This window comes from Polyergus mexicanus, unplaced genomic scaffold (assembly GCF_030449975.1).
Source record: "Polyergus mexicanus isolate NDT 795.1 unplaced genomic scaffold, iyPolMexi1.0 SCAF_6, whole genome shotgun sequence".
NCBI classification, from domain to species: domain Eukaryota; kingdom Metazoa; phylum Arthropoda; class Insecta; order Hymenoptera; family Formicidae; genus Polyergus; species Polyergus mexicanus.
In genome coordinates, this window is record NW_027223326.1 from 7,907,673 (window position 1) to 7,933,378 (window position 25,706).

Below are 25,706 nucleotides of genomic sequence, written 5' to 3' on the forward strand. Positions count from 1 at the left end.
TTTGATATTCTCTAAAAATCGAATCCGAAAGATTGAAATAATGAAAGATAATAATTCGAATTTGCATTGTTTTCGGGAATAAAAATTTACATTTTTTTTTCATTCATGTATTTTTAATATTGTACAATATCATGCCTGTAATAATACTCTGTAATAATACTTAAATGTTGCACAATATGGGCGATTACGCGCTCTTGTACATCCAACAATAATTGTGCGTTCTACCAATAATTTCCTACGATTGTTAAATTAAAATGGCACACGGTGAAAAATATAATCGAAAATACGTGAGCGCTGGGTGATCGCAGAAATTACCTGTCAAGTCCACTAAGCGTGCAAACATCAGCAAACTGAACGCCAAGCTGAAACAAAAAGACTACCTATGCAACGGAGTTGGCGTATCTCTGAAAACTAGTCGCCGGGAACGACATTGTCGGCTGCCGCCGGCATCTTGTGCAAGGCGTAATTTACATATTTAGTAATGGGCGAATGCGGTGCTTACGCAACGATGACAATGTTACATCGATGATTTGCACAGTTATCTCGTAAAACGCTAACGGTTTAGTCGCGCATCATATGGAGCAAGCGGGATACATACGGTCATCGAGCAAAATTAAGACCTGTACTTGGGATTTACATGAACGTTTAAATATTAATGTATGATAATCTCTCATCGATCTATTGGCGCACATATTACTCAATCATGTTAAAATGCTCATGAATAACATTAATTCAGATACGAAATTATCCTCGAATATACGTGTGTGTTTTTCTGTGATATTTAAACAAGCTTATTTATAAATTAATGTATTATTTCAAAAATTATTTTAATGCCAAAGGAAACTATTTCATATATCAATAAATATATGTAAATAGCTAGAAATTCTTATTTTTTTCCGTGCATATTCCTTCTCTTTCGATACATAATTTTATCTAGATATGTATATCGCTCTCAACGAGATTCGAAAAGTGTGTGACAAGTGCCAGTTCTTTTGTCAATTGTATTCGAGTCAAACGCTAACAAATGCGCGATTAGCGGTACGATGGAATGCCGACGGAGAAGCGCGAATCTTAAAGCAAAGAAATGCGTTAATTGCCGTTAATTTTGTCCGATGAGACTGTGAAGGATGAAAAGCGAATACGTTCATTATCATGAGAGACCTTAACGAGAAATGTCAGATGGACTTACAACCGTATAATCTCATGTTGCGTACTCGTCCGTACTTTTTTCAAGAGAAAAAGAACATCAGAATAACGAGAGAATTTCAACGTCTTGTTATAGCTTTATGTATGTATAGTTATGATCATTCGATTAACTTTATTGTAAATTTTAAACTTTCTAGTTTGATCAAATTGTTTTATCGTTAAAAAATGAAAAGTGACAAGAGATTCATTATTGAGACAACAATAATCAAATGATGTCATCGCATTGAAATATTGTACTTGGAATAAGAAATAAAAATTAATTCACAATCACAAATCATCGGACAAAACACAATCTAGCAATTATGCAGTCGCAAAACGATTCGCTATATCTCGCGACGAAGTTGGAAGTGCATACGCGTGCGTGTATCGTATATTATTTATTCCATTATAGATTGTACATTCGCGTATGACATAATATACCTCCGACGTCGATCCAAATGTAGGCGGTGACATCATGCGCATGTTCTCATGAACCGCGTCCCGATCGTTTATTTATGAAATTATAGTGATTTATCCGCGATCGCATTTTCGATCCGATGCGGTGGTACTGCGACGAATAAATTTGCAAATACAAAACCGTTTTATCGTTCACGTTTAATTTTTCTTCGGTTAATTTACAATTTCTTGTAGCACGCGCAGCTGATTGCATCGCGCTGATTGACGACGACGAAAATGTAAAAAAAAACCATTGATTGACATCTAGATTTGTATTGTTCGAAAACAATGACGATTACATTTGCAAATAATTAATGATGCGCCTTATTATGGACATTGATCTGCAAAAAAAAGTTAAAAAAAAAAACTGTTCTCCTATTTGCAGAAGTATTGTTTCAAAAACTATTACAATATTATTCGTAAGAAAGAAATATATTGCTATATCAATATAAATTGCAAATATGGTATTTAAAAAATATGATTTACTTACATCAATAATTTCAATATCAATACATTATATATAGGAATAAAGGTATCTTTAAGCAACGACGTAATTATATTTAATATTCTTCATTACATAATTGATATAACGATCGATAAATCATTAGTAATGATTTGATTGAGTGCAAAATTATCGCTACAAAGACCGGTTTTATTATCTGATATCGTAAGCGCCACTTTATATGCATTATCCGCGATTATTAATTCTGAAAAATTCAATGTATAAAATTAGATTTATTAACATTTTCTTTTCGATAATTTAACAAAAATAATAAACATTATTGCTACAATGGCATAAGTAAAGAAACGCGCAAGAAAAACTATTGACAATTAAAAATTATAATGTATATTATAAATATATTTATATATATTATATATATAATATATATATTATATATTTGATTCTATCCGTAAGAGCCGTTAAAATTGTATAAATTATAATATATTAAAGTGTAATATGATAATTATTAGTAATTATTATTTTAAAAATTAATAATAGAAAATATTTTTACATAAATTTATTAGCATTGTAATAGCTATATGTGTCTATATCTGATATATATTAATAGTTTTAAACTAGCGTTTTATAGCACAGAATGTCGTCTTGCGACAATCTATAATCGTTTAGCGACGTTTTTTGTGTCACGGGACCTATTACTGTCAGATCTATGAATAGATACGCGGATTAACATAACCGACAGCGTGTAAACGGCTCTTCCTCTATTTGTAACTCCTTTATATTCTCTCTTCGATGTTTGCGCGTACTTGGATAAGGCGCGTATCTGAATCGCGTAAATCACCGACTAGAATCTAAAGTGATGTTGCACAATGCTTAACCACAGTGATTAACACCAGATAACGGTAACGATAATTATTCATAATATACTTGTATCAATATTTGCCTAAAATTTTGTATAATTATTTTATGATTATTATTATATTATTATTCTATTGAATAATATTGTATAAAATATGAGTCTGTGAGATTAATCTTATTTTATTTAAAATTGGAGAACTTTGTAGAAGTACTCGGAAGAGAGATGCACATCTAAGGAATATCTATCCTTGAGAAAAGTCAATTTAAATAACACGATTCGTAACGCTGTCATTAACGATGCGCATGCATGCACGACAATACGATGAAGTTAATCAGACGCAATGCCGACTACTTGGCGAAATGTTTAACGCACCTCGCATATTCAAAGTATCCCGCACGAATGAACGTCTGTAGCTAGGTATTTATATACACACACGTGCAAGTGCGTGTGCGAGAATGCCCCCAGGAAGCCACGCGTGACTTAATGCAATGGTCTCGCATAATTCGTTCCAAGTATAGAAGGGCGTCACGGACGCACTCGTTTCCTAGTTTTCGCATCTTGTAGTCGCCAAATGCCATTGTCACGTCTTAGGATATACATGCATATTTTGTGTCTCTCTCAATAATGACACGATCTCTTAAAAATCGTGATTATATAAAAGAGATTTACGTAAAAGTAGATGAATATATAAATTAAAGCGCTCTTTCTTTTGCGTATGTTTGCCTACTTATTTTTATCTCTTAACATTATATTATCTTATTTTATATGTATACGTTTGTGTGAGAGACGGGATTTTGTTAGAATAATCTTTATTCGTTTCATGTAATTGCAATGGCGATAAAAAATTTAAAACTAAAGAAAAGATTAACTTGCTTATGAAATTCTTTCCCTAGATTATGCCGATTTAAATTTCTAATTTACGACATTGCAATCGGAACTTTCTAAAATCATAGTGGTCTTGCAATCTGTATCCCCCGTTCAAAAAATCGCGAACATTCTACTGCTGTTTATTACGTATTTGCTGTTAGATGACTCGTCGAGTTTCCTTCACTATTCAATCATCTCGCTGAGTGCGTTATTGAATTATTTGCGAAAATTACGGTAAATGGAGTGTCCCGCCGCTGCAATTATTTACAATGTCTCCTGCTCTTTATCGCCGTACGCTGTCTGAGAGCTTTGAAAACGTGGCTCCTTCTTCTCTTCGCGCCGCTGAAGGTTAACGCCGTAATCCATGACGCCCAGAGTTCTCTTTATCACGTAGCTTTGTCAGCGGTGACGCTGACTGTTTTCCGCTTTCGCGCCGCGTGTGGTGTGTTATATGCGCCGAGCTCTCGCTTAAAGGTAACGGCGACGGTCAATGTACTTTGGGCGTACAGATTACAAATTGGCCTGACTTCTTCGGCGCGTGTTCGCTATTTTGCAATATAATCGAACCAAATCACTTAAAAGATATGAAACATAAATCTTTAATTATCTTTCACATTCTTTTTGTAGTTGGATTAAAGACTTAATAAGGCATAATTCACACTCGCCCAGAAATATATGCAATTAACGTAACAAGTATTACGATGCAACAATTATCTAAAGTAAAGCAGACTTTGATTCGAAAATTTAATCGAATTAAATATTTAAAAAAAATAATATATACGTGAAAAAAAAAACAGAAGAAAGTTTGGTGGTGTTCTCTTTTCTCACAGAGGAAAAAAAAAAAAAATGCGCGCCTCCACTTTTGAGAAAAATTCTTTTCCTGCACGCATGGTATTTAGGTTAATCGACTTATCTTCCGTCCGCATCAAAGTTAATTGCAGATGTTAATGTGGATTACGCATACACATCTGCGCGTTTAAATCAACCTGTACGTTTACTCACGTAGGCATATCGCGTACATACACGTGCTACGCTATCGAATTAATACATATGCGTATCGTGCATCCAACGATCGAAAAATTTTCGCTCAATTTTTCCATTCCTTTACTTCTTTATCATATTCTCGGCATCTAACTATGTGGCGCCTCGCTGTTATTTAATTCAGTTCTTTTCACTATCATCGAAGACTCGTCCGACATGAGAGACGAAAAGAATGATGGCTCGCTGTATACATAGTATACTAATTATTCTTGTTTTTAACAAGAATATATCAAGAATTATGATTATTCCTTTTTGTTCTTCTTCTGAATATTTTACGTAAATATAATTTTTCAAATAATTATAGTCTATACATATTCTAATATTATGCGTTTTTGTAAATAATCTTGTATTAATTACATAATAATTTACACAAATTTTCGTTTCTATAAACATATAACATTCTTTAATTATACAGAACAGTTCTATAAATATCATCTCCGTGTATATTTAAAAAAATGTTCTAAATACCTTCTAATGCAGAAGAGCTGTCTATCTCATTTACAGCTGTGTCAGCTTCTGTAAGTTAGATAGACAATGCAGATGTTGCTGCACATCACTTAAAAGGCAAGGAGCAGGAAGATTAACATGAGCTGTATCTCACATTGTAAAAATCTTAATATTTTGCATTTATTGTAGCCTTTGGATCTTTTTCTCAGGCTTTCTTGATGAAAAAGTTTCGTCCTTCATATAATCATATAAATTATCTTTTTATCACAAGTTTCGTAGCGATGATTCCAGCACGCATTAATTCTTCGCATTTGTATAACTGAATCGAATAAAGAACATAATAACGAGTTTTACATTTGCATGTTTCTAGTTTGGTCAAGTAGGCTCTATTCTCTTTATAAAATGCCACACGCAAGTGGCACTAAAATTGTTACATAGAAAACCATAAAGCTTTCTGGCGACATTTTTCTCTTTCTCTTCATTTCAGCAACTACAACGCGACCTACTTGAAACTTAAAGCGAACGCCCTGTGTTATTGTGCGCACGATCACGAAGCGTAGATGAAGTTTCTGTCGAGAGGGATATTGCTATTTAAAACTCATTAGTTGTTGTAATCCCGATAAATCTGTCCTTATATTGCGCAAAAATCATCGTAATCAAGCGCTTTCGCGATGTTCTTATTTTATTGAACAAAATAGCAAGTATTTATCATCAAAATACTAGCGCGTGTAAGCCTACGTTATCGCGCTGGCTTATAATCGTCGATATATATCGTTGCTGGCTATATAATCACTCTAGCTAAACTATACAACACATAGACACTATTGAAACTCTCTCGTTTCTGCGATTATCCGTAAGTCTCGGTGAGATTAATGGAAAGAGGGTGACAATCCCGAGGGGAGAAAATCGTTCGGGATGAGACAACGCTTGCGTTAAGAAGAAACTCGTTGGCACCTTCATCTATTTCCAGCAATCCCGCGTCACACGCAACGGCCGAAAAAGTTCTCTTCACCGGATTGTGGAGCGATGCTCTATAAATACGCGCTTACGGGAGCATATAACGTAATGTATACAAATGTGTGCACATCTGATCGCCCCGCGTATGAACTCACTGCCGTCAATTAGTCAGCGATCGTCTTATCGTCTCGTTTCAACTATTTTTCGCTCGTTCCTTCTTCTCAAGAGGGGTATCGCAATCCCTTTTTATTCGCTTATGTGCGACCGCAAATCGACACGATGGTAACACTTGGGTCACGTAGTCGCGATTATGGCCCGTTCGATTCGTTTCGTGATTATCGGCATTTTAATTCGCCATCGCGCCACTAATTAGTATATAGCTCTTTTTCGAACAAATTTTCTTTTCCTTGCGATAATTAAAACTTGTTACTTTTACATCAATATATTTATATATACACAGATACACTATATATTAAGAAACTAATTAAGAAATTTGATACATTATTGCTATTAAAAAAATATCTACAGTTTTCAAAATTAATAATTTAACGTTTGCGTGTGTTACTGAATCTTATAATTATAAGAATACAATTAGATATATAAGACTAAATTAATTATTGACTTTTAATAATTCAATATTTCTCTTATTTCTATTAATATGCAGAACTATTCATTTTATTAATATATGGATAATTATTTCATTATTATTAAAATATATCGTAATTTTATTATTATAAAATTATTGGTAAGAAAATAATCTCTTCAACGGAAATTTTTTTTGGATCGCAAAATTTCAACAAACTCGGTTTAGTGGTTGAAAAATGCGATATCAGCGAAATTGAGAGACCGCAATAAAATTTAATTAATGCAAAATAATCTTAATATACAGATGAAAATTTGAAATTTCTGCTTTCTTGTGCTTAAATAATTTTTACGATTTTTTACGTTTCACACCAATTTGAAGATGACGGTAATAGAAGCGAGACTAATGAGAGAAATTTATTCATAAAATTATAATTATTTATCAATCACGCATACATCCGTCTTGATTTATTACCAAAGAAAATATATTTTGCCGAAACTTGACCCCTTTTTTGGCGGATTGACACGTTAAACAGCGATTACCTTAAAGCGCATATTTTATTCGCCAAAATAATTGCGAGAGAACTGATTAAAAAAAATAAATAAAATTTGCAGCAAAACAAAATAATTCGTTAAAGTGCATGGAGAGACACATGATATTTATAAAGTTCTCGCTATTGCAATATATATATATATGGTGTATAATATAGTTCACCGAGACTAACGGCATTTTCTGCATTTGTTATTCACGGTGCAAAAATACATTTGTGCTCGACTTTTCTGCGAAATCTGGATATTCGACGAAGCGCGGATTAGGTCACAAAGGATCATAAACAATATTAGGTTTTGGCAACCAAAACGAGATTTCTAGAAAAAGAAACGGCGAATCAAATCACGATGACATAAAATATGTAGGAATCATGATTTGATTATTTCTATATTTGACATGAGTTTTTTCTCGATTTGTTGAATTGCGAACTTTGCCTTGCATGTAGAAAATACGCGGCAGATCGATTCTTATTATTATGCATATCAAATTTTCAAAACAAAAGAGGCTTGTAATTGTCGATTTTATTTTACCGATCTCTGCTAACAAAATATATAAGAAAATAAAATTGAAAATTATATACCTATAAGAAATATATTACTTGCATATACTTGCGGATAATCACAGAAACGAGAGCGTTTCTATAGTGTCTAGTTTAGCTAGAGTGGTATTATAGTCGGCAACGATAAGATGCGCGACAACTTAAGCTTATACGCGTTGGTGCTAACGATAAATACTTGCCATTTTGTTCAATAAAATAGGAACATCGAGGAGAAGTTAATTACGATGATTTTTGCACTATACAAGGATGCGCTATATAAGGATAAATATCCCGCTCGACGGTAACTTCATCTTCGCTTCGTGATCGTGCGCGCAACAACACAGGACGTTCGCTTTAAGTTTCAAGTAGCTCGCTTTATAGTTGCTGAAATTAAGAGAAAAAGAGAAAGAGAAAAATATCGCCAGAGAACTTTATCGTTTTCTACGTAACCATTTTAGTGCCGCTTGTGTGTAGCATTTCATAAAGAGAATAGAGTTTACTTGATCGAACTAGAAACATGCAAATGTAAAACGTAAAACTCGTCATTATATTCTTTACCATTCAGCTGCACAAATGCGAAGAATCTCAATATAAGGCCGAAACGTTGTTATATTAAGAGTGTAGAGTTCTAAGAATAATCATCAAGTATTTGGCGATGATTTCTCAAAGACCACATTGGAATTTTTAACTTCTTAAGTGGATAATAGTTAACGCAATATTGACGCGCAAGCACCGTACCTTTGTATAAATGACAAGCATTTTACTCACACGTGGATTACGAAACAAATCGGCGTTTTTTTTTTTTTCTATCGAAAATATTTTGTCTAATGTAGACGCTGGCAAATAAATTTACCATACGTGATATAATTGATAGAAACTCGACGACACGCGGAATGTAAGATATCTATGCGAAATACAGGAATGTCCATTAGTATAATCAGTAAATCACGCGATAACATGTGAAAGATAGCACGGAAAAAAAGCACTGCAATATAAATAGCTTGTATTTGAAAAGCGATACTTACTATAAAAAATTCTTGCATGTAAGCAATATGATTATAAGATAAAATCAAATATCGCACGTTGACGAGGAGATAATTTATTTGCGCGATGTCGCTCCCCGTGCATTGCGATTTGATTCGAATCTAATCTTCTCGCTTTTGCAAATATCGATCAGATCAAAGACATTCCACGATCGAAGAAGTAATGGCCGTGCTTAAACAAAATACATTAGAGGAGATTTAATTTTACACTAATGCGTGCGATTTCAACGCGACCTGAAGCGGATGTACGCGATAATGATACAAGGAAACGACCACGCGCGACCCTGGCATTACGCGAATATACTCGCTACTATACTAATTTAAATTCATCATTGCCTACACACGAAATCGCATCGTCTCGTATCTCGCTTGGCCATTAGTTAAACCATTTAACATACTTGTCTGTATTATTGCGTATCGTATTTTCAAATTCATTGATGTTTTCGGCCTGTTTATTCGATAATAACTACGGTCTATTCATGCTGTTATAGAAAGTGAGTAAATCATGTTCTATATATGCTTACAATATGATTTGTTTAAGAATTGGTCCAACGCGAACGTGAATTAAGGATGTATCGGAATAAAGCAAACTTTTCTCTTTTAGCTAAGAAATTTTATAATCGGTTAAAGAAAATTTTCTATGTTTACAAATATTGTATTTTACAATTAATCGAAAATAAATGGAGAAAAAATCCTAAAAATGAGTCCGATAAGTTATTTTCTCTATCTTTATTCGGATATCTTATAAATCGAATAGATCGTGTAACTATATATAATAATTATCGTAATAGCTTGCAGAGTATTTCGAATAATCCTTTCTCTCCGTCACTCACGTATAGCGGTCTCGCCTATCGGTTTTGCGGTAAAGTTTTCGTTTCTTTCTTTGATCAGAGGGGACTTTACCACATGCGTGCGAAACACGCGTCACCGATAAAACGTAACGAACCGTGGCCGCAGACGAGAGCGTGCTTCTCGTTCTTGACTTTGGGGTCGATCGACCGATCAGCCAGCCATTCTTTTCTTTCGTGTCAAGAAATAGCTCGAAAGGAAAGTCGGCCGGTTTTAGGCACGCGCCGCAATGACTTCTCGGACACGTTATGTCACGCGGTCTCTGTTTGCCTTTTTTGCCCGCGGCTCTTTTCACCGTGGCCGCGGACTCTCGCGGCTCGTCCCGAATAACACCGTTTTACTCTTAACCCAGCGAGATCGCCGGGGAATGGATCGTTTGTTCTTCTCTCGCCCGATGGAGAAAGTGAAAGGGCTCGGCATGTTGATACGTGGGAGGAAGGGACGAAACTTTTACTCGGGTTTGTAAGTTTATATGGGATTTCTAACGGACCGAATCTGAATAAATTATCGATCTAAGCAATTAACATCGCCACGCGTAATGCGCGAAGCAATAGCGCTACGTGGATACGTAGATAAAATATAATACGTGCAAGGACTCGGAACTAGAAAGATCTCTTTTACAAAATGTCAACTGTCATGTTATCTGCTTGATTTTTCCTGAAAATTTTTTTAAAACGTTTAAATAAATTATAGTTATTTATTTCTTTTCTATATATATGATTCATACTTATTTGATAGCTGATTTAATATAAACTTCGAGAATTATACAATAATTTCTAAAATTAGATTTGCATACTACCTTGATTTATCACAAATTAATCTATTGAAAGATCGTTGAATATTTCTATTATCGAAACAGTGCGATGTGTCGCCGAATCAATGATGTCATGCCACGTAAGATGACGTAAGACGCAAATAACCAACACTGTACATAAGCGCGATCATAAAATGCCGAAATATTATCGGAGTAACCGAGCCAGAATAAGCATCTTGTATTCAAAATATTAGACCTCTTGTTTTCCATAAAATAAATGAGTATGATTCGTAATTATTTAAATAGTCTTCTATTATATTTCCTTCGAGTTGAAACTATCGCGTTTAAAGACAAAATTAGAATGTACAAATTAATAGAAATGTTAATATAGGAATAGAAGAGAAACTTCTCTTCTCTCTCTCTCTCTCTCTCTCTCTCTCAAGAAGTTTAAGAATTAATTACATTGAAAAATGCATTCTACAATATACAACTATTTTATCATAATTTGTTAATTGTTGGTTTTAGATATAATCATCGTAATGATATCAAAAAAAGGAAATCTGATAAAATTTATTTGATAATATAATCTTATAATTATATCTCGAAAAAATTATATTCCTGAAATCTCGATCGACCTCATTCTTCCACAAATTACTACGAGATTACTCTTGGTATGGAGATCGGTCTTCGCAGCGCACGTATCCTCGTGCATGTTCTTCATAATCAATGGACGATGGATTCGGTAATGATTCGGCGGCTAAAGTGTTGCGCTGAAAATGCTAGAATAATTGGCGCTTAATTGGAAACTCGATACTCGATACTCTTCAGTATATTAGCTTCGTCTGCAGAGCGCGCGCTAACGTCAGATGAGTTGCCGCATTATAGGGTACGAAATAGTATTTGATTCGAAAATCGATACACGAAATTCTGTTGCTCCGATCTAGTGATTATTTAAATCGATTCGCGAAGTAACAATCGCTCGTACTCGAGTCTAAAATATTTCGGCAAATCTAGGATTCGATTTCTAGAAGTAAAATCGCCGTAAAAACAACGTCAAGGGGAAGAATATGTATATTCAACGCACATTTCACATGGCACGTTTGCGTGTTCTTTTTCATGTACAAAGTCAGAACGACGATCATTTGGCCTCGGTGCGACACCGCACGTCTGAATCACGGGGTCTTTTTCTCCTTTCCTGGTCGGCTCTCTTAACGTGGCCCTTTTCTTTCTATAGCGACGCGCTAGTCGCACGTTATATGCGGTTGAAATTGAATGAAATAGACGTAAAAAAGAAATGACGGAAACTCGTTTACATCCCGCGACATCTCGATATAAATAATCGTGAAAAGCGCGAAATCATCGTGTTCAAACGGCGAAATTTATATTCGCATCTATTTGAAAACATATTTTTAAACGCACTTTTCTGGATATAAATAATCGTCTTACGATATTTTTGCAGAATGACATCCATTTAATAATATATTTATTATTGAAAAGAAGAATATATTTTCGACGAATAGATTTAAAAAATATTGATTTAAATTATTTAGAAATTATCTAAATATCTAGATCAAAATACTTAATATTTGAAAAATATGATTTCATTCTGGTATCGATGTACAAAATAAAACAGGAATCAGACAAATTTATCCTTTTCCTCAGAGCGTATTTGTGGGTGGTGACTCATGTTTCTCGGCATGCTTTCACTATCATTGAGACATCGCTACGTGGCACGGGCGACAATTTTGGGACATCGTTGTATTTTAATTATACGTTTTCAAATAGATGCAAATATAAATTTTGCCATTTAGACACATTGGCTTCGGGCTTTTACAGGGTATCCTAGAGTTATCGTGGACCTCCTACGTTATTGCAAACGATTTGAAAATTACGATAGAAACGTGTCGATTTTCAAACAATTTGTGATTTTTCTACAATTTGTAGTACGTTCATTTACATATGCTCACTAACTCGGTTGACATCAATTTTGTGATCCGTAAAACGACTCACTAACGTACAGTCGAATTTAAACGATGATTTAACATCGAATGCTAAATCGAACGGAATGATATTCCGTTCAATACAGCTTCAAACTCGCTGTAGGAGAGATCGAAACTCTCGTTCTCATTCTCGCGAAGCTGTGAAATAAAACCGCGACAACGAAAGGTCGGTTGAGAATTTGTCTCTCGGATCTTAGACAATGGACTATTAGAGCAGTTTTGGGGTAAGCCACGGTTCTCTTTGCAAGGGGGTGCGAAGTGGTGATGAGGATGGCGGCGAGGGTAGTCGAGAGAGCACTCGCCGTACACCCTTACCAGTCTACATTCATCTTTCTTTTTCCGCGACTGTTTACCTCATCGAGGAAGGAAAAAGATGTAGATATTTGTCGCTTTGTATGAAAAGATCGACGGATTTCTTTGTACATCACCCCGCGGAAACGTCTGCATATTATTACGAGATTTCCGGTTTAAAGTCGACTCGAGATAAAGGCTCTGAGACTTAGCGATGATGATCAATTTTGCTCGATACTTTGCGATATTTTCAGAAAATATAAAAATTTATCTCTTTTTGTTATCATTTTGAACATATTTTATTAAATAATATAAAAATGTGTTTTTCTCAAATGTCATTTTGCTCGATATAATATTTTTGCTTATGTGTTTCTTTTAATTATATATATATATAATAAATATGTAATTATAGTTTATGAATAGATCATCTATTATACAAATGTCAACGTCAGCTGTTGTAACTTTTAGCATATCTTGTCACCTACGCATGTTAAGATGTATATATATATATATATATATATATATATGCTCATGAATCGAAATAGCATAATTGCTTAAATTCCATTCTAATGATATAATATGCCATGCGACGATAATTAATGCAAAGGTCAGTTTCATCAATAGTACATACATTCTCATCATCACGAAGTGGAAACGCCTTGACATTCATTCTAATTATCATAACGCGACTGAGATATTATTTCATATGATGTGTGAAACCACTAGATAAAAGCACTTGCTTGCAAAGTTAAACATTAACTTTGGAAATGTTTATTAAATGTGACCAAATTTCTTATGCCGTGGATATAAGGAATTTTTATGTTCTACTTCAATATCTTTATATGTGAGTTAGTCTCGTTTAGCACAATCCATCATAAAGCATTTCAATACTTTCTTTGATGCTGGATGACCCACTTCCTATCATTGTAGATCTATTTCGCGACATCCGTTTAATTTTTCATTGATGGATGACTTGGCATAGATTTAGATTGAATTTTCAACAATTTTGTAAATGTAGAGTGTCTGAGAGATCTGCTTACTGTCAATTACCCATTCTGTTAAAGCTTAATAATTATTACTCTCCCAAATTTGATAGACACTTATCGCAAATTTCAAATTTTCTACGATATATTAATATCACGACATTTAAACGTCGTATTTTAACATGTAATGATGAAATAATGATGATTTTAAGATTCTACAGAAAAAGTAAATAAATTCTATCAAAGTATCAACTCTTTCTTGATCTTTGATAAACTCTAATTAATTACCACCATAACTATTACTAATATTTGTAGTTGTTAAAAGATTTATGTTTTGCATATCCTGAATAATTTTCTGCACGACATGCAACGAGCGAAATGCACGGTAATATCGAGTTCCGGTTCATTAATTTCCGCCAGTACATTCACGCGCATACGTATTCTACTGCTATTAAGTCGATACTTACGCGAGATGATTGAATTACATACGATAATTGTTGGTCGGTTACTCGTTCCGAAGCTGAACGCGAATATATAATTTTTCGATCTTGAAGAAACTTAAGCGCATTTTGTTCGAAGATATATATGGATTATTCAAAAGTGTTGCACGAAAAGAAAAAAAGAATCTTCGTCAAAATTTAACTATAATAGCTATATAACAAACTATAAATAGGTATGCATTTCTCATGTCACGACGTATCATTTCGCTATCATTTTTTTTTTCTAATCGTATATTTTATTTTTCTAATTTAGGCCTAAGTCTCTATCAATGTTTTAGTCTCTTTACATTCTTCGTGCCAATCGTTATATGTGTATGTACTATATATGTAATTCGTTTAATCTGTTTATTTTTGCTGCATAACAAGTTTACGGAATGCGATAGGCTTCATTTGAATTAAATGTTGTAATCGTGCGGTTAGTTGCGTGGTAACGTAAAAACAAATATCTACGGCAAGCGCGAACGGAAATTAAGCAGAGGCGTGTATATTTTTCGTATGATCTATAATCTATACGATTTCGTCAAAAATCTGGCCGGGCACAACCGCGACTCGGTGAGGTAACCGAGATGAGATTGTGATGTAAAATAGTATGTAGTTTAAGTCCGCGGGTTTTGTCATTCTCCGCGATGCGTAGCTACGCGGACGTTTATTGTTAGCACGACGACGAATCTGGCCTTTACAATATGCTTCAACGATAAAATATCGCTGCATATATATATATATTCATCGTATAGTCAAGACGCGCGCATAAATTCTTCACGGGATAGAATTACTTGCAGATTTCCTGCAAGTGTAAGAGATATTTGTGTAAACGCGTCATACGTATATTGGTCGGACAATACCGTCTCGTTGCCAAATCAATTGAAAATCGTCGGTTGACATTTATCGTTGGTCTAAGTTACTACTTAGTCTTGATGAGATCGTCTCGAATTATGTGGAAAAAACGAACGATCTGCCAATTGGGGGATCGAAGTCTGACCGACGTGACGCGCGAAGGTTACTTGTGAACTTCTCTTCGTCGAGCCGGTCCAGTTCCCTCGTTGATCTATTCTCGATCCGCGCGCCCGGAAATGGGCTCCTCGGGGAACTGTTTGCTTTTGCCAAACAAAGCGGCCACACGGCCTCTATCCAGGGCGATGTACGAATACCAGTTCTGACGCAGAACAGTGCCTTTCTTGTATGTGCGCGCCTATGTATTCAACCCGAAAATCTCGCGATTCATTCTACATCTGTTCCAGCAGGTGCGATTTATCTTTGATGAGACATAGATCAATCGGATATCAATAGATCTTTGTCCATAGTTTTTAGAATTATTATAGAAATACATCCTAAAAACTTTCTTGCATTTCGCACAGTAAAAAAATTATCTTTTTTTGTGAATACTGTCTATTAATTGTATATATTCGAAATTTTAATCTATTTTTCGAATATACGCTTGGTTTTTTTAATATTTTTTTTTTTCTTACATATTTGGAGAAAAAAAAAAGTTTCTTTTTGTCAAAGTTAAAGTTGTAAAGTTTAATTTTTTTAAATTACGACGAGAGAATATACGAAACTTTTGGTTTCGCGATATCAATGCATATTTAATCTATGCTCGTATATTAAGTCTTAATTATAGAAAATCTTAATAATTCTAATTTTTTATGAATTTTCTACCTTATTTTACACAGATAACACAGTTAACTAAAAGACATTCTTTTGAATTATAATAATCTTTTCAATTAAATCTCTTATCTAAGGAACAAGACTTATCCGCGATCTGACAGTTTATACGATTATAATAAAGTAGCTTTTTGGGGACAAATATAGCGCAAAGGAAACCTAACGAGACTATATAAACAACGGCAAAATATATATATTTTAAAACACTACGAACACTACATCGAAATCCTCTTCTGAGCTTTTGCGACCTCTCGATCGCCTGATATTCATTTTCGAATGTTTGCGGTAGTTTAGCTGTTCACTCCTTACGGCACATTTGCTCTCGCGCAAGAGGCGGCTGTGAGATCGCGAAACGCTCCGGACATTATTTTCATTGAAAGCATATATGAACGCCCGTCAAAACACACATTGCCGATACAATTGTTCATGCTTCGGGCGGCACCATCGATTAGGTCGACGAATTTCTCGTCGATGTATACGTTCACGGCGATCTCGCACATATACACAGGCTGAAACATTATTTAACGAAATCCGTATCGTTGCAGCGGTAGGAAATCGTTGAATGGGTATCTCGATAGAGCCATTCGTGCGTGCCGTGTACGGGCTTTGGAAATATAAGGAATTTTTGCCAGTATATTTTCGCTTCGAAGTACATTCGTCTTAATAACATCTAACTATCGATAAAAAAGTAACGTTATTAGTAATACACGCATTCTATTAAAAATTCGCAATAAAATTACAGGTTAAAGTAGACGAGGGACAAATCTAATTTAGTAATTATTTTGAAAACTGATTATTCGCGCTAATTGTAACACAGAAATTGCATTTCAGAAATCTGCTATTGTCGCGCTGTAATTAAACACATGAATTATTCGTTTCTTGAATGATAAGTATCAAGGATTATGAAACTTATTCGTGTAACTTCTTTCGCAGGTCATATGATCGAACTCACATTTGATAATGGTTCGCGCATATATGTATCTTATCAATATTGAGAATTTTGTGATACCGAAACGGCGTTATATTAATGATTAAATATTACAGGAAGAGATAATATTAACGAAAGAAAAATAATAAGGGAGCCAATTAATTGATAAACATCTTTAATTTATACCACAGTAGTTGTGTGAAAAAGCCTCTAACATCTTAATAAAAATCGAATATTTCGTTTACTAAGATTATAAAACAAGCTAACGCAAAGACTTGCGAAATTACTTGGCGGTTATCGCTCATTTTCAAGGTCTGCCAAGATAAACGTAAAGCGAGCACAATTGCCGCTGGGCATCTCGCGCCCGCAAATACGATGAGAACACGCGCGACGAGTATGCTCGGTCGGTGCATCACGGTTTAACGACTTAATAGAGTTAATGACCGTTGGAATAACTATCCTCAGAGGCTGGCTAGAGCAAACAAAAACGTGGGATCCGTTACGTAAGCTAATTGAAGCGAGAGCAGCTCGATGATCAGCGGACGGCCGGCACCGATTGATTTCTCACGAGATTCGTGAGTATTCATTAAGAGCTCTCGCCTTTCACCTTACTTTATAATCAGTCTCATTCGTTATTATAGAATGGACGTGGATACTTATTCTCGCCGATATATTATATATACAATATATACAGACCGTCCCGAAATTTTGACGCATAGATGTACGCATAGCGTCCTTTCTTGAGATTTGACATCAACTTTTCCTTAAGGAAAATATGTAAGATCATTATATTTTCCCATCTTTTTAAATTCGATATCTTACCGCGTAGTCTCTAAGCTTTAATTAAAATTCTATTCCAAATCTATTTAAAAATTCTATTCAGAACAAAGAAGAATATAATATTTTATTATGTATTTTCGCTAAATTCACAAATATATAATCCTTCACTTTCAGTGATTTACTACAAAATTTTATAAAAAATAATTTCTCTCTCTCCACTTTTCCACATGAATTTTAAAACCCTATATAAATTATTTGAATATTTATAAACAAATCATATCTAATAGTCAAAGAAATTATTCGACTAATTTAATATATAAGTATTTAAATGCTAAAAGCTAACATTTAACAAATATTCAAGTTATATTTAATAAAAATATAGGAAACGTTGAAATTTTTTTAATATTTGAGAATACACATATAACATAAAATTTTACTGAGAGAATATAGACGGTATCCCTGGATTTACACTATAGAAATTACTTTACCAAAAGTTAACTCTAGCAATCGAGAATTAAATCTTGAGAAACAAATCTCCGCGAATAAAATCGGGGGTAGTTGTGCAATTTACACCTCTCTCGAATGGTCGTAAGTGGTTAGTGGAGTTTCGTAATTTGTTGAGCCTGCGTCACTCGTCGCTTCGGGTTTCATCCGTGAGATGTTGGAAAAAACGGGTAGACACCGCTTAAGCGACAAGAGATGAAAAATGGCAGATATCGATCAATTAAACTAAAAATTTTCGATCTTTATGTATTAATACGATTGTGTTTGTCTTTGTACGAATAAAAATATTATATAATCATATAATTACACAGGTCGGCAAAAAAAAAAAAAAAATTTTTGTCGGCTTGTGTTATCGATCAAAAAAGAATTTTATTTCATAATACAAGTTTATAAAAATAACAATAAAGAGAAATTGTATATACGATTTAGCTACATAATTAATTTTTGAAAGTGAGGTAAAAATTTATCGTTTAAATGTCACACGAAAGTATCATTTTAATATCATAAATAAATAATACGTATAATTAATTTAACGTATAACGCGCTATTCTTAGTTATTAGAAGAATTATTTATCAATCCACATGTACGTACGTGTACGTGTATGTGTATGATTGGAAGAAATCGATAAATACCATTAAAGAATAAATAATATGGTATTTGAAATATCGTGCGAGATGAATCTATACATATATAATAACGGAGAAAATCTGGTATTTTTAAATTCTGTCTTGATTGTTTCTAATGGTTCTATTGATTAATTTTGGCAAATTTTAGCAAACTTCTGAATAAGATATCCTTTTCAAGATAATTTTTTAAGTAAATTAGTGTTAACAAACACACTCTGATCTGTATCCGCCTATGATAAATATAATCGCGTGTTTTCTTCGTACTTATCATTAAAATTGATAGAATTAAAAGAGAGGGAATTTAAAATTATGCTTACGGATTCACAAAATATCAAATACAGACGCGAGAAGAGAGAGAAATAAAGATCGTTATTTGCAACGATATTTATATGATTATTTTAGACATTTCACAATTATCCATATTGCGATATGTCTGAATTTAACAACATTTAATTAAGAATTAATAATATGAAAGAGACGGTTCTCGTTGTAATTGTAAATGAATTAATATCTCATTCAAGATCTTCCTCGCGAAAGAATCGCCGACGAAACTGAAAACTCCTCAAAACTGGTTAATGCGCTTTTTCCGGTGTCGAGGGGTTGACGTGCGAGTGACAGACCGCAGCCCGCGGGTTTGTCGGCCGCTATGAAAGAATCGACGTTGCATTCTCCTCGGGAAATCGGGACCGAGATGATTTCCGCAATTTCGTGGCTATGGCCGAGAGAGGATTGGGATATTTGGTCGAGCCGGAATTATTTGAACGCGTCGTTTTCTGAAACGCGAGGATATGAAGGTTCATATAAGATCATCCTTGCTTCGGTGGTCCCACAAACTCTCGTGGATCCGCTTATCGATGTTGGGAATTAAGCCCGCGTGCGTTATCTGTAAACATCTACTAGTACACACGATTTTTAGTTCTTCTATCCCTGTACGTGTGATGTACAATATATCAAAATGTCGATCTAATCGTATCGGGCTAAAAGGCACGCCTTTTATGGATTGCTTAATTTTACTCGTTTCTTTATCTCTTCATTTTCAATTTATTACATCACGATTGATTTGAATAACGGGTAAAATTATAGCCACGTTTACCAATGCGGCAAAAAGCCGCATCTATCAGCGTTTGCGCTGTAAAAGCTGTACGGTTGAAAAATTTATGGTGAAAAGAATTGTTTTTTTTTTCTTTGCTAAAATTTGCTTCACTTTTAACGAATTAATAATAAGATATGACAATTCTTCATCATTTCCAATTGTTATGTAATTATTTATTGATACTTTATTTAAACGATCGTCAGACCTCGGTCTCTTTCGAGTGGAAGGACTTGTTCCTGCGGCGAGAACCTGTTAAAATGCAAAGGCGAGGTTAAATGACTAGGCCATCCCCTTCTGTCCTGCCATCCTGGACGTAGATTCGACGAGTGTGTGTGACCCTCCTTAGTATTCCGCACGATGCCGCTCTTCTTTTTCGCGCCACAATGCCACCCTTTTTCCTCCCCTCCTCTCTATTGCCACCCCTTTATTCCACTCCATGTAACATGTTCTTCGCATTAATATAGCATGGCTTAAGACAAAGAACGATCGGCCAACATCTCACTCCCCTTTCCTTCGTCCTTCTCTCTTCCGTTCGCTATCATCCCTTCTCTTCTTCTTATCGACTTCGTTCTTCCTGTGTCATATCGCTTTTCTCTTTTACACATCCTGGAGGACGCGAAAGAGTGGACATATATATTCGTTAAGTCGAAGCCTTGGAGAAGTCCCTCAAATTGGAGGGATTTCTTCGTTCCGACCTGCCTCGTACGTGTTGGATCTTGACCTTTGAGCACTTTTTTTCTCCTCAGGACGCAGCAGCCTTCGACGGTACTAAATCACACAAAGCTGTTTTATACAGACATTGTAATTTTAACAGTCAGTTTAGTAAAGCCAATTGATGAATAGATGTTTGATATTAGTCATATTAATAATAATTAGTGCATTATATTGCATCAATATATTGCAAACATCGTCATATATATACGCATAGTATGTTAGTGAGATATTAATAACTATTATTTAATACTTATATCTCTCATGAGATAAAATATTCTTATGTAGAACTGGAGCATTATTGAAAAAATCTTTCTATGTATAATCTGTCTACTGAAAATATTTTTACATAAAAAATACCATTTCCTTTTGAGGCTTAATATATTAAAAAACAGCTCTGCTGTAAGAATAAAATAAAATATAGAATCAAATTATATATATATCATACGTATCATATTTTTACTCTGTCTTTCATTATAATTATATTGATATGATATTATAACTAAAATATAAAAAAAAAAATTATAGCGTTTCTAATAAACGGATGTTTTTTGATCTATATGTGTACGAAAAAAAATTGAAAATAAAAAATCCTTATGCTTGTAATAACTTTTTAAATTATTATTCTGCATTGGTTCGTCTTTAATTTTTATGTGCTAAAAATTTACAAACTTTTATAGGTCGCTGATTATCTGCTGTACGCTTTGACCTATAGATTGCAAGTATTTTGATCGCAAAACATTATCAGTATTAATACAAAACATAAAATATATAATGCGATGCGCTCTCACTCTTTCGGACAACAGCAGTTACATAATTATATAATTAACAAAATTATAAAAATAATACATTGCGGAAAAACATCAAGTTTTATCAATCTACAATTATATGAATTAGAAAGAAAAAAATCTGAAGCTACTTATATTTTCGAAATTTGAGTCATCTATTATCATATGAATTTGACTTGTATAAAAAAAAAAAAATTTTGTAACAGGCCACAACACTTATCTTGTATTTCTTTTTTGCCCTTTTATTCTTTCGGAGTTATTTCTCTTCGTCATTCAATATTATACCGATTAGTATGCGGATTTCTTTCGAGAGAAACTTTAGTCGAAACCTATTCAGTTTTTCTCTTAATATACCATATTCGATTTGGATCAACCTTCTCGTTTGATTCCATTAAAAAAAAAAATTGTAACTATCTCATTCTTTAAATATACCGCTTCTGTTATCGGTATGATTATGTAAAAAAGTGTTTTGACTGCGGCCAGTTGAAAGCACTGTGTAAGAGATATACATCTGTTATCTCACGCGCACGTCAGCATGTGAACAAACGAAGATAGCCTACATACGATGATTCGATAACACATACGGGTAATATAGAATTGCATCAATGAGACGAAACATTATAACGGTGAAAATATTGTCAAATTCGTACGCGCTATCGATTCTTATCATTGTACTACATTATGCAATTGTGTGCGATATTTCGGTGATAGAAATTGGACAAGAAATGTTATCACGTACATATCAAGAGATATACAGGGTGAGTCCGAACGTTCCGATCAGACTTTGAGATTTCAATTTTGAATAAAAAGTTTTCTATAAACGTGGGTCGATAAAAGTTTTCTTAAAAAGTTAGCGCCCAAAAATCTCTGAAATCACGGTTATTTTATACATTTTTATAAATATTAGAGAAAGTATGCATTTTTAACGAAAACTACCGAAACAAAAGTTGTAGAGAATTACATTATCTTTCAAATGAGTTTAAAACGATATAAAATAGAACATATGTATATATATATATATGCTATTTTATATATCCATCACTTAGTATTATTATGTAACTATACGACTGAACTGCCTTTTCGGAAATTCAAATATTTTTCAGATTCGTATATCATTACCACTACATTTTTCTTTTGTCTTATGCATTACCTTGTATAGTCATCGACGTGCCGCATATTCCAGGGCGAGCTCCGGTTCGAAGTAACCGCATATGGCAATGAAAGTTTTTGGATAATTACGAAATACAATTCGTCGAATCATTCTGATCTCTCATGCACCATTCATCGAGGTAAAACGCGTCGAGAGAAGAAAAAAAGATGAATATTAGAATGTTAATTGTGCATCTTATGTCTCTGGCAACTTTGCCATCGTAAAGCCCTTCGAAGTTCTTCGGACCTGCTCGACGCAGGACGAATTTCCTAGGGCTACTTAACCTGCGCCAACACGTATTTCCCATGCATTTTAAGGATTTCGGACTATAGGGGCGGTGTTTTGTCGAAGTATGAGCACGTAGTTGCCGTGAAAGGATCATAGAGTGGACTTAGCTGCAGAATCCCGTGTAAAACTTGCCCGGAATAACAAAATTCCGCGTCTCGGGGGCACCGATGCTGCGCGCTTTTCTCGTGGTCAGATTCTTTATTTTTACCGAAGAGCTCTCTATTATGACGTTCGACCTCGTCGACCGATTTATACTCTCGTTATTGGCAGACTTTCGTTTAACGCTTTACGGCCGCAAAAACCTCGCACATCTATTAGCTTTAATATTGAAATTTACGATAGTGAAACACGTTAAAATATGAGAGGATATATTTACAGACATCTTTGCAACATCAGATATTTGCTGGATGATATGTAGTTATTTAAAACACAAAAAAATTAACTCTCTAATTTTTTAAAATAATACAATAATCAGTGATACCTATGATATTTTATTAAATATATATTGCACTTCTTTCATTATGTATATTGAGATAAATTTGCGAATAGTGATTGCATATTTATTTTATTATATATTTATTTCAATAATTAGTGAATTGATTAAAATATCTATGGCGAGGATACTCAATAATTTCGTCTATTTGTGAAATCTATATGCTCGCTATTAGCCGATAATGATATGGTGCGCGCAATGCTGTAATTGTTTAAAGGGCAGTTTAAATGCGGACCGAAAAAATCTCGTTAAATTGCCTGTAATAAAACTGTATGTGCGAACAATGTACCGGCTGTTTTCTGGCAGGATGTGTCGCGCATCATGGTCGTTATCGCGATCTGAAATGGTCTCTCGCAGTGCGTTTTATCTGCGACCCGCTAAGTCCGGACTTCCGCAATTTCGAAACAACGGGCACGATGGGCGTTGTCGCGTTTTTCTCGAATCGCACACTGCTTATGATTATTAATGCTTGAGAGATGAATATTTTAAAATCACTTATTTAAACAATGAGATAAAAGAGCAATTAATTTGAAATTAGAATAATAACATTGTATATATTGGGTGATTGCATAAGTTCGTGCCCGATTTAAATATAAACTTCAATAGATTATATTTTAGAGATAACACTTTTATTAATCAATTATATAGTCTCCATTCTTTTCTACAATGGTTTTCCAACAATCTATAAACTTGTCGATTCCATTTTTGAAGAAAGAACTTGGTTTTTCTTGAAAAAAGTTTGTAAGGTGGTTTTCGACAGCTTCTTTGGAATTGAGATTCTTGCCATTTAAATTATTCTGCAAAGACCGGAACAGATAAAAATCTGAAGGCGCAATATCTGGAGAATATGGCGGGTGCTGCAGAATTTCCCATCGCGACTCCTGCAGTTTTCCTGCAGCTTATTCCTTTCAGTCAGGAGATGCGGCACCCACGTATCAAGCTTGGAAATGTATCCAAGCTTTTTTAAATGACGAAAAGCGGTTGAATTATCGATGTTCAGCCTCTCAGCAATATCCTCAGTTGTAATCCTTGGGTTTCTTTCCATTAAGGCATGCACAATGTCATCATCAATGCCAGAAGGCCGTCCAGAGCGGGGTTGATCCTCCATGTTGAAATCACCATTTCGAAATCTGCCAAACCACTTTTTGACTGTTCGGAGAGCAGGAGCGCGGTCCAAATAAACGCTTTGAATATTTTTTTGTGCAATCCCAACACTCACGCCTTTCCGAAATTCATATAGCATTACATGCCGCAAATGCGTCTTTCGTTCTCCATTTTTAATGATTTCTCTTATGCACAAATGGACTTATCTGAACAATGTCTGACGCTAAATTGACATAAGACAACGTCATCTATTCGATGTAAGCAACAATTATCACACGAAAACAATAGAACTCTGCCATGCAGCAACTTAATGCCATCTATGAAAATCGGGCACGAACTTATGCAATCATCCAATATATATATATATATATATATATATAGATTTCTATATTATATCTAGACTGCTAACAGCGATATGACAGGCAGCCATTTACAATTGGGCAGAATATCACTAGGCTATTAATCCATACTTATTTTTGAAGGGAAAGTTTCACCTGTCACATAGCTGTTAGCAGTCTAGTATATATATATATATATATATAGAAGTCTGTGTTTTTTATTTCAATATTATCCTTCTTTTAACGAAATGTGTTTCTAATCGAAAAGAAGATTGTTTCGGGTTGCAGCAAATGTTTAGATTGTCCCATATTCGAATTAATAAACGTACCATCGTGTCATTAGCCTCGTTAAAACCGAGTTTAAAGTTATGTATGCTCACGCGTCGTTTCGCACTCACATTTAGACGGCACGTGTACGCACGAGAGAGTACGGTTTTCTTGTAAGTGCATGCGAGTGTGTCGGATGTTGCATGCGAATCTTTAAATGACGCCCGACGCGGCGTGTAAATGCATCACGGTAATAATACATCTCGTCTGACGCGATTTAAACTTCATTACCGGTGCACAAACTCGCTCTCGTGAAAAAGACACGCCAGTTCCGCTCACGTGTTACAGCGTCACACGCTTTGTACACACGTGCATAGACGCCGCATTAAAAAAAAATGAGACACCTGTCTCGTTTCTCCGCGAAAATCGTTCTATTAAAAGTAGCCAACGGTTGTGTAAATTAAGAACTTATTTTAATATATTAAATTATTATTATTATATATAATTAAATTTTATATATTTATAAAAAGGAAAAGAGAAGTGTAGAGAGAGAAATCAAAAATTTTAGACTTATTAAATTTAATTTCGTATTTTGTTATAAATTTAATTTT

The 25,706-nt window shown here is 34.3% G+C and overlaps 1 protein-coding gene across 31 annotated transcripts in view; it reads left to right on the plus strand.

Moving 5' to 3' along the window:
• The window catches only part of Trol (terribly reduced optic lobes), a 147,651-nt gene that overhangs the window by 16,919 nt on the left and 105,026 nt on the right, over positions 1–25,706 (plus strand). The window lies entirely within an intron of this gene.